The sequence below is a fragment of the Gadus chalcogrammus genome, chromosome 16 (genome assembly GCF_026213295.1).
Source record: "Gadus chalcogrammus isolate NIFS_2021 chromosome 16, NIFS_Gcha_1.0, whole genome shotgun sequence".
NCBI classification, from domain to species: domain Eukaryota; kingdom Metazoa; phylum Chordata; class Actinopteri; order Gadiformes; family Gadidae; genus Gadus; species Gadus chalcogrammus.
Window position 1 is genome coordinate 24,029,223 of NC_079427.1, and position 8,113 is coordinate 24,037,335.

General features: G+C 44.0%; 1 long non-coding RNA gene across 1 annotated transcript; it reads left to right on the top strand.

Annotated features, from left to right (window-relative positions):
• Positions 1-6,503: 6,503 nt before the first annotated feature.
• Positions 6,504-7,344, top strand: LOC130406544 (uncharacterized). Its single transcript, XR_008904468.1, has 3 exons — positions 6,504-6,682; positions 6,962-7,144; positions 7,257-7,344. It is a non-coding gene; the product is annotated as an uncharacterized LOC130406544 (long non-coding RNA).
• Positions 7,345-8,113: the final 769 nt, after the last annotated feature.

Consider the following 8,113-nt stretch of genomic DNA (forward strand, 5'->3'; position numbering starts at 1 on the left):
AGGAAGGGGATGAACCTATGTGAAGACTCCTCCATGCACCCATGGAAGTGCCTTGCCTTTTGCTCTTTGTTAAAGCCAACATCGAGGTAGGGAGCGCGATGTTGCAATACTTGTTACGACGATGACAGATACTTGCTGGCAAAAGAAAATACTTATTTTTGGTATGGTGTGAACGCACAAGTTGAATAATGGATTTTAGATGGGACATAGAAATCTTTTGCAATTGGGTGTTGTTGTTTTTTGAAACATAGCACTCCGACTTCAAGACTTTTGGGCAGTGTTGGAACTCCTAAATATTTATTAGTGAGGATTAACTAGACGAGGTCGGTCAGCATGCCAAATGTGAGCAGCATTGTTAGCCCCTTCATGGAAACACAATACTTTTGGTTTATTTATTATGCTCCAATTCCTGTTAGCTTGCCTGGAAACGGTTAGGGGTTCCCCCTAGACACAATAACTTGTTTAAGGAAAACCTTGTGATGCAATGACCTCATTGTTGCGTTAGAACACCAACAAAATGCTACTGCCGACATCTTCGGGGGTACATGACAGCTACCTCAATGATATCCGTGATATAAGTGCAATCATTGCCAGACCTTTGTGGTATCATACTAAATTAATAAACTATGTCTGCATTTGGTCTAAATTGTTCTGTAACTCTACTGTTATAACTTGTACGGGATAACATTTATGTCTTTGTGTGTGTGTGTGTGTGTGTGTGTGTGTGTGTGTGTGTGTGTGTGTGTGTGTGTGTGTGTGTGTGTGTGTGTGTGTGTGTGTTAGTGCAATTCTGTGTGTGTGTTTTTAAGTGTGTGTGTGCGTGTGTTTGTACGAATGCGTGTACAAACTTTGATTAGAAAGATAGAGAGGCTTGCTTTGTTTGTGGGACAGGGTTCACCGTTCATTCGCCTCAGGGCGCTGAACCGTCGACAGAGTGTGTTTCTAATTGTAAAAAATAGCCCGGACACCAGCACTATAATAAAAGGTAATTGGTTGGGGAGGGGGTGTTTGCCGCCGCGGCGTGCGGCCGATGGGTGGGCAGAGTTAGAAGAGCACACAGGCCAACTCTTGTAATTGCTTAATGCGCGGCTACAGAATAATGAGACTTTTCCGACGTGAACCACCTTCAGCGTGGTGGACTGTAACGGTGAGGGTGGCGGGGATGGTCTGAATCATGATGAATGGATAAAGCCATTAGGGTCGTTAGAAGAATGTGCTTCCAGGTCAGAGCGCTGGCGGAGGAGGTGGGGTACAGAGGGGAGGTGCAGGCAGGAGCAGTGCACCATTAGGGGCAGCAGGAAGAACGTGTCCAGAGGTGCCAATGGGCCTTATAGATCGGAGGCGAACAATTGCTATGTCTGAAAACCTGTTGCGTCGCCGTTCAGTGTAATAGTGGTGTTGGTGGGGGTGGCGGTGGCGGTGGCGGTGGCAGTGGCGGTGGTAGTGGCGGTGGTGCCGGGGCAAGAGGGATGCATTGCTGTCGCAAACCAGGTGTGCTAGGGGTGCAGAGGAGCGAACACATATAGATACAAACCATTACGCAAACTCTTTTTTTCCAGATATAAGGGCATAGAATGGCGTGTGGCTGCACCCTGAGGAGCCAGGTCTGTCAAACATGTTTCCACCGCACATGTAGCTCGACTCGACTCGACTCGACTCGACACGACACGACTCGACACGGTAGCAGCACGGGTCGTTTTCCAACGCAAATAGTACCTCCTGGACGTGGGCGGGGTCGGCTGCGCGAAAGGGCCGTGACGTATTTTTGTACGCGACGCAAACAACACCTACGCAACCCACACATGGACAGAACCCACATAACAACAATGGAGGACATCGATAACATTACTATTATTAGCTGGCATGTTGAAGAAGTTGAAGAAGTGGAATATGTTGGCTGCGGCGCTGCTATGGCTGTTACCAGCATGGTTGCCATGTCGAGACTTCGTCACACTCTCTGGCCAATCAGTGGCCGGCCGTCTGCCGACGTCACCTTTTAGCATCGGCTCAGCCGCTTGGAACCTAGAGCGAGGCGGTACTAGAAAAAGCAGCCACTTCAGGTACCAGATACCATGTTTTCGCGGTGGAAACGCAAAAAATGCGAGCTAAGTCCAGTCGAGTCGTGTCGAGCTGGTACCATGCAGTGGAAAAGCGGCAATAGACTGCTATGGAAATGATGTGTTAAACATCACGTTGTTTTTCTTCAGAACATTTGTAAAATAACGTATATGATGTAAAACAGTCAAATGTGTGTGAAAAATGCCAACATTTGTATACATATATATATATATAAAGTTATTGCACACAATATATTTATTTTGATATGTTCTCCATGTTTTGATAATAATTTGCATTTGGGACATTTCTTCAGGAAAGGAAGGGTGAAACAGTCACTAATGCAAAATGAATTGAATCGTAATGATTGAATCATTATGAATTTAATCGTTGTGAGGACCAATGACAAGAAGAATGACAAAAGCCTGCAGCTAACATTAATGACGGCGTGCTGCCCTGCAGTCAAACATACGTGTCCCGTGTGTAATGCATGATGTCACCATTGGTGAAATGAAGTGAACCCAAACGGCTAACTACAGGAGGAGAACGTAGCTAGTCTAGGGCCATGGGACCAGAGCATTGCCATGGTTACGGTGAACTATTCTGTACTCATTTGGAGAGGTGGGACTTGGCGTTGGATGAAGAAAATTAAATTAGCTCACTTGTCCGTCTCTATGAATCCACACTGTGCAACCAGAACTCATCCTCACATAAACCTGATATATTTCTGTTTTCAACCTGGCTTCTGCAGAGTAACGACGAGTGTTTCCATCCCCAGGAGGAATTATTTTGCTTCTTAAAGGAGCATTACACCGGTGGAGGCATGAATATGTGTTGAAATTGGGTCCTATATGTAGTCGAATAATAAAATAAAATTCTAATTTGGCGCTGTCTTGACCGAGAAAAGGCAGAAAGTGACTTTTTGGCGCTTGTGGATTGAAGACAACAACTCCCACCATGCACCACGATGCACAGCTTCGCTGGCCACTCCCGCTGATCTAGATCTCCGCCTATCAGACACCTCGCTGTTCCATCTACCAAGCTGATACCGCAAGACATCTTGAAAATCATTTCACACAACATTTCTAGTGAAGAGTATTAGTTGGTGAACTCGGTGAATTAGTCCTCGTTTGTATTTCTTTCGAAATGGTGAACTTTTGCATGGTGCCATCTTCTAGGTCAGATCCAGTACCTTCCGCCATTGTACTTCAGCCTCTGCGGAAAGTGTTTGGGAAGAACAGAAAGTATTTGAAAAACAATAACATCATCAACTTCGATTTATATAATGCAGTACGAAATTATTTTTGATCAATATCTTTTGGTCAATATTGCCCAGCCACTCTTATAATTAGTCCACTCAACAATTGGATGAGAGTGCCAAGCTGACTCAGATCCGACTCAGATCCAAAGGGTCTGCAAGCCAAGCCTGCGGTACAGCCTCTGTTAGCTTAGCTTCAGACGCTGTTGATGTTAGTTTCTGCTGGTGAAGTCCCACCCACTGGCACTGCTCTAATAGGTCTGTAGCTTCAGTGGGTCCCACCCCCTATGAGGGGTGGGACTAGTGCTTGTAGTCTTACGAGAATCCTCCCCTCTTACACTTCCTATTTACTTCTACGCAAAAATCGTCATATTGCGTCATCTTAAACTGGAAGTGTTGGAGATCGATACTGATCCCTCCAGTCTCTCCAGAAAATAAGGGAATGATGCACGACCATCCAAAAATATGAGTGGGTTTCTAACAATACAAAGCTTAATGGAAATGGGGGAAGTTTCCCTTTAAAAACACATAAAGGGCCCTATCTTGCATCCAGCGCAATTGACTTAATCACTGGCGCATGTGTCGTTGCTACTTTGCAACTGGCGCAGAGCGTTCTTTTCCCTCCTGCGCCACCCGTCGGTAAAGTAGGGAATGATCTTGCGCCCCAAGGGGCGGCTAGGCGAAAGGAGGGGGCGTGTTCTGGCGCAAACGTTCCCTGGTGCTATTTTGACGTTTCAGAAACCACTTGCGCCATAAACCAGGAAATACCTGGTTTAAAGTCAGTGGCGCGTTGTTCAGATGCTATTTTAAGGGCTCATGCATAATGTTGCTTGTGCACCTCGCGCATACACTTTGCTTCTCTCATCTACCTAGCCACACATTCTTGGTAAATTATTTGGGAAAGAACAGCTGATACAGCGGTAATAAGTTGTGCTTTTAAATCAATGCATCTGCAAAGACTGTACAGCAAAGACATATTTTCTTCACACAGACATGCCCATAACTTTTAGGATTGATGAGTATTTGATCGTGAGAAAACATTGTTTTACCGCGAATAAAAGAATGAATGAATGCGGGCGCGGGTGTGTGTATGTGTAACACTCACACGCGCGGGCGGGCCCGCGTGTGTGCGTCCATCTGTTTAAACGCACGCAAACTAAACACGTAACTCATATTACAGTCCATGGCAATGTATATTAACGTGAGGACACATGCATATTAGGAACACAAGTCGATAACGATAATGCATACAATACTGATAAGAAACGATGTTTATAATGTATTGCATATATCATTAAATAGAACCACAGTTACCGCATATCATATGTTATATCATATACGTTTTCTTTGCCGAAATGTATTTGAGGACTCAGTATTTCTAAAGTTGTGGAAGAAAACCTTATTCCATGTGTGAATTAGGTCATATTATTTGGCCATAAACTGAGCCATATGCAGCTTGAAACGCGCTGTCAAAATATTAACTTGTCAGATTGAAATGCGCTCATGGCTCTTAAAGGGGATGGGAGCTGGCACTCTCATTGGTTTGTTGCATGTTACGCCCAACACACACCTACGGGTAATTAGGGTACTTCAGACCGACCCTTTTTAGATATGCGCCGGGCGCAAGAGTCATTTTTCGCCCTGTTAAACTAGCGACATCGCCGTAGAACCGCCCACAAAGCTACTTGCGCTTGGCGCTTCGCACTTGCGTTTCAGACTGTTAAAATAGGGCCCAATGAGTGGAATACAATGCACTCAGTGAGTGTGTAGGTGTGCTTAGCGGGTGGGGCTGCAGAGAAGGCTGCATGGCTAGTCAACCAGTTAGCGGATCTCATGCAGAAGAATGCTTTAGGCACAAGAACATTACCCCCAAAAGGTATTGACACAGAAAAAATCACAGACCTTCACGCATGCACGCTGGCAAAAATCCACAGACTCACACACACACTTTTAAAGTAGGAAACACGCCAGAAGTAACATTAAATTGCATCTCTTACATAACCTCATCTTACACTGCACTCTCCCCAAAACCACATTTTCAATCCACCACTTCTTCATTGGGCGAAATCCAACCTTTAAAACAACCTTTAGAGTGAACCTTTGTGGGAAACCTTTGGGTGCTGGTTGGCTGCGGGCCAATGAATCCTTATAGCGCTTATTTGCGGATCTAATTAAATGGCATTAGCAGAGGACCTTTTGCACAGGATGTGCAGTCTCCTGTACCGCAGGCTTGGCTTGCAGACCCTTTGGATCTGAGTCGGATCTGAGTCAGCTTGGCATTCTCATCCAATTGTTGAGTGGACAAATTATAATTATAAAAGTGGCTGGGCAATATTGACCAAAAGATATTGATCAAAAATAATTTCGTACTACATTATGTAAATCGAAGTTGATGATCTTTTTGTTTTTCAAATACTTTCTGTTCTTCCCAAACACTTTCCGCTCATCTTTGCGCCAGAGAGCTCACGTTATGCATTGTACATATTTATAATTTCAAATTCGTCCCAGCCTTTTTTCCACAGATACTCTAGGGTCTGTACCATATAACCGCGTTTTCTGATTACAGTTTAATGCATTTTTCACAATTTACCAACTCTCGTTTTGAAGGCTGAACAGACAATTTGACTGGAACTACTTAGCAGGTGTCCGTATATCAGGGGTTAATGCACACCCTGCAGCCAATCAAAATCGAGTTTTCCCCAGACCATGGCATAAAATAATATAAACAATTTCAGTGGAGATACCAGAGCCCTGTGTCAGGTAGCTGGTTTAACATACTCTGAGTTTAATCCTGCGCTCTGAGTTGGTTGACTCAGAGTTCAGGGTTGAAAAGCAACTCTGGGTTTTCGGTTTCAGAACAGGTGATCAGCGTTGGGTTAATCAACTCTGAGTATGTTCACTCTGGGTTGAGGGCGTGCCTGTTGACTATGAAGAGCCATCATCAATGGATCTCTGATAACATGATCAAACATGGACCAAAAGCGTAGATCCACTTACTTTTCCCCCACGGAATTGGAAATTCTAATGAACGTGTATGCCGAGCAGTTACCCATTTTAACAAAAAAAAGCAATACCGCCGCGGCAGCGAGAACGCGAGAGAGAGCTTGGCAGGAAATAGCTGAACAAGTCAATGCGTGAGTCAGATAAATTAGTAAAATAAAATAAAATAAGAGGAAAGTTTAATATCTTCCACTTATTCAATATGTAAATTGTGTGTGTGTGTGTGTGTGTGTGTGTGTGTGTGTGTGTGTGTGTGTGTGTGTGTGTGTGTGTGTGTGTGTGTGTGTGTGTGTGTGTCAATTTACGCAACCCCGAGTTGCCCCACGAGGACTTCGCAGCAAATGAAGTACAAAAATATAGTTTAAACAGGTAAACTAATGTTTAATTGAAATCAAATCAATTGTGCTGTTTTGCCGGCTCTACCTAATTTAACAGCTATGTTCAACATGTATTATATATTTGTATACTATATTTAAGCAGTAAATGTAAGTAGTAGGCCTACATTTCCCAGCCACCCCAACACTGCCAATATTTAATAGGATTTAGATATATTAGAAGGCTACACCTAGGCAAAATGCATTATAAATATATATGTGTCTTCAAAATAGCGCTTACTGAATATTAGGGTAACATTTTCCTCCATGTTAGCAAATCGAAAAAATGCAGAGGCCCGGCAGACTGGAGGGGGTCCACCACCTGCAGCCCTCACAGAGGCTGAGGAGATGGCCCTCAGCCAACAGAGTATGCGTCCTGTGGCTGAGGGCATCCCTGGGGGGAGCTCCTCTGATCCCCCCCACCCCCCAGGATAGAAGTGCCTTTACAGTATAAGAGGTTGGTTATTCAAAATAATTAAATATGTACACGCAACCCAGCGCGTTGCAAATAAGATGGGGCAATATTCTGGCTCAAGTAATAATTGCACTGTCTAATCATCTTCTTCCAGTTACTGATGGCGTCATCGCCCTACTTGAACCAGATGCCCTCACCAACCTCCATGCAATTGTAACAATTCAAAAGATGCAAAAGGATGCTTTGGAGATCCAAATGTTGGAACATAAGTTATAGGTGGGTGAGGTGCAAACTGGGATAGGCTACTGTTCCCTGCTCTAAAAACATACCCAATATAAATTACTTTATTTTTTTTGTGCTTTCAGGAAATAAAAGAATCCTCATAAGTAGATTGTCTTTATTAGAACACGGGCTGTGGTAGGGACAAGTTATTTTGTTGAACAGTTTACTCAAAGGGTTTTACTTCAGTGAACAATGCAGACGATTATGCTGAGCATGTGCATGTAGAGAAGAACAGCATCTGGTTAAAAGCAGTACCAGGGTCTTTTCTGCCTTGCATTCTTAAAATGAGTTTCTTGACTTGCAGCAGTTATAGGTCCGTGGTTAGTCAGCTACTCTGATCATGGGAAAGCCACAACGTTGAAGTGACTGTAGTACAGAGCGGGTGGGATGCACGGGGAGGATCATTCTGCACATGCGTTAATTGCGATAAAAAATAAAAAAATAAACTTAAAGCATGCCCCCGGTGCGTTTGACAGTTAACATGGGTGTTGCGTTAGACATTATTCACAGGAGAAAAACACACACGACCGCCATCGTCTCTTTGGTCGGGGAACTAACACGGACCGTTTATTCTGCGCATGATCACATGACATTAAACAGTGCACGCAGGCACGCATGCTCATATAATGAAGTCTCTTTGTAGGCTACTTAAACATGGCTTTGCACCTGCATTTATATTCACTAATATACTTAACACTCCCACTCAATGACATGTTTATAGCTCTCTCT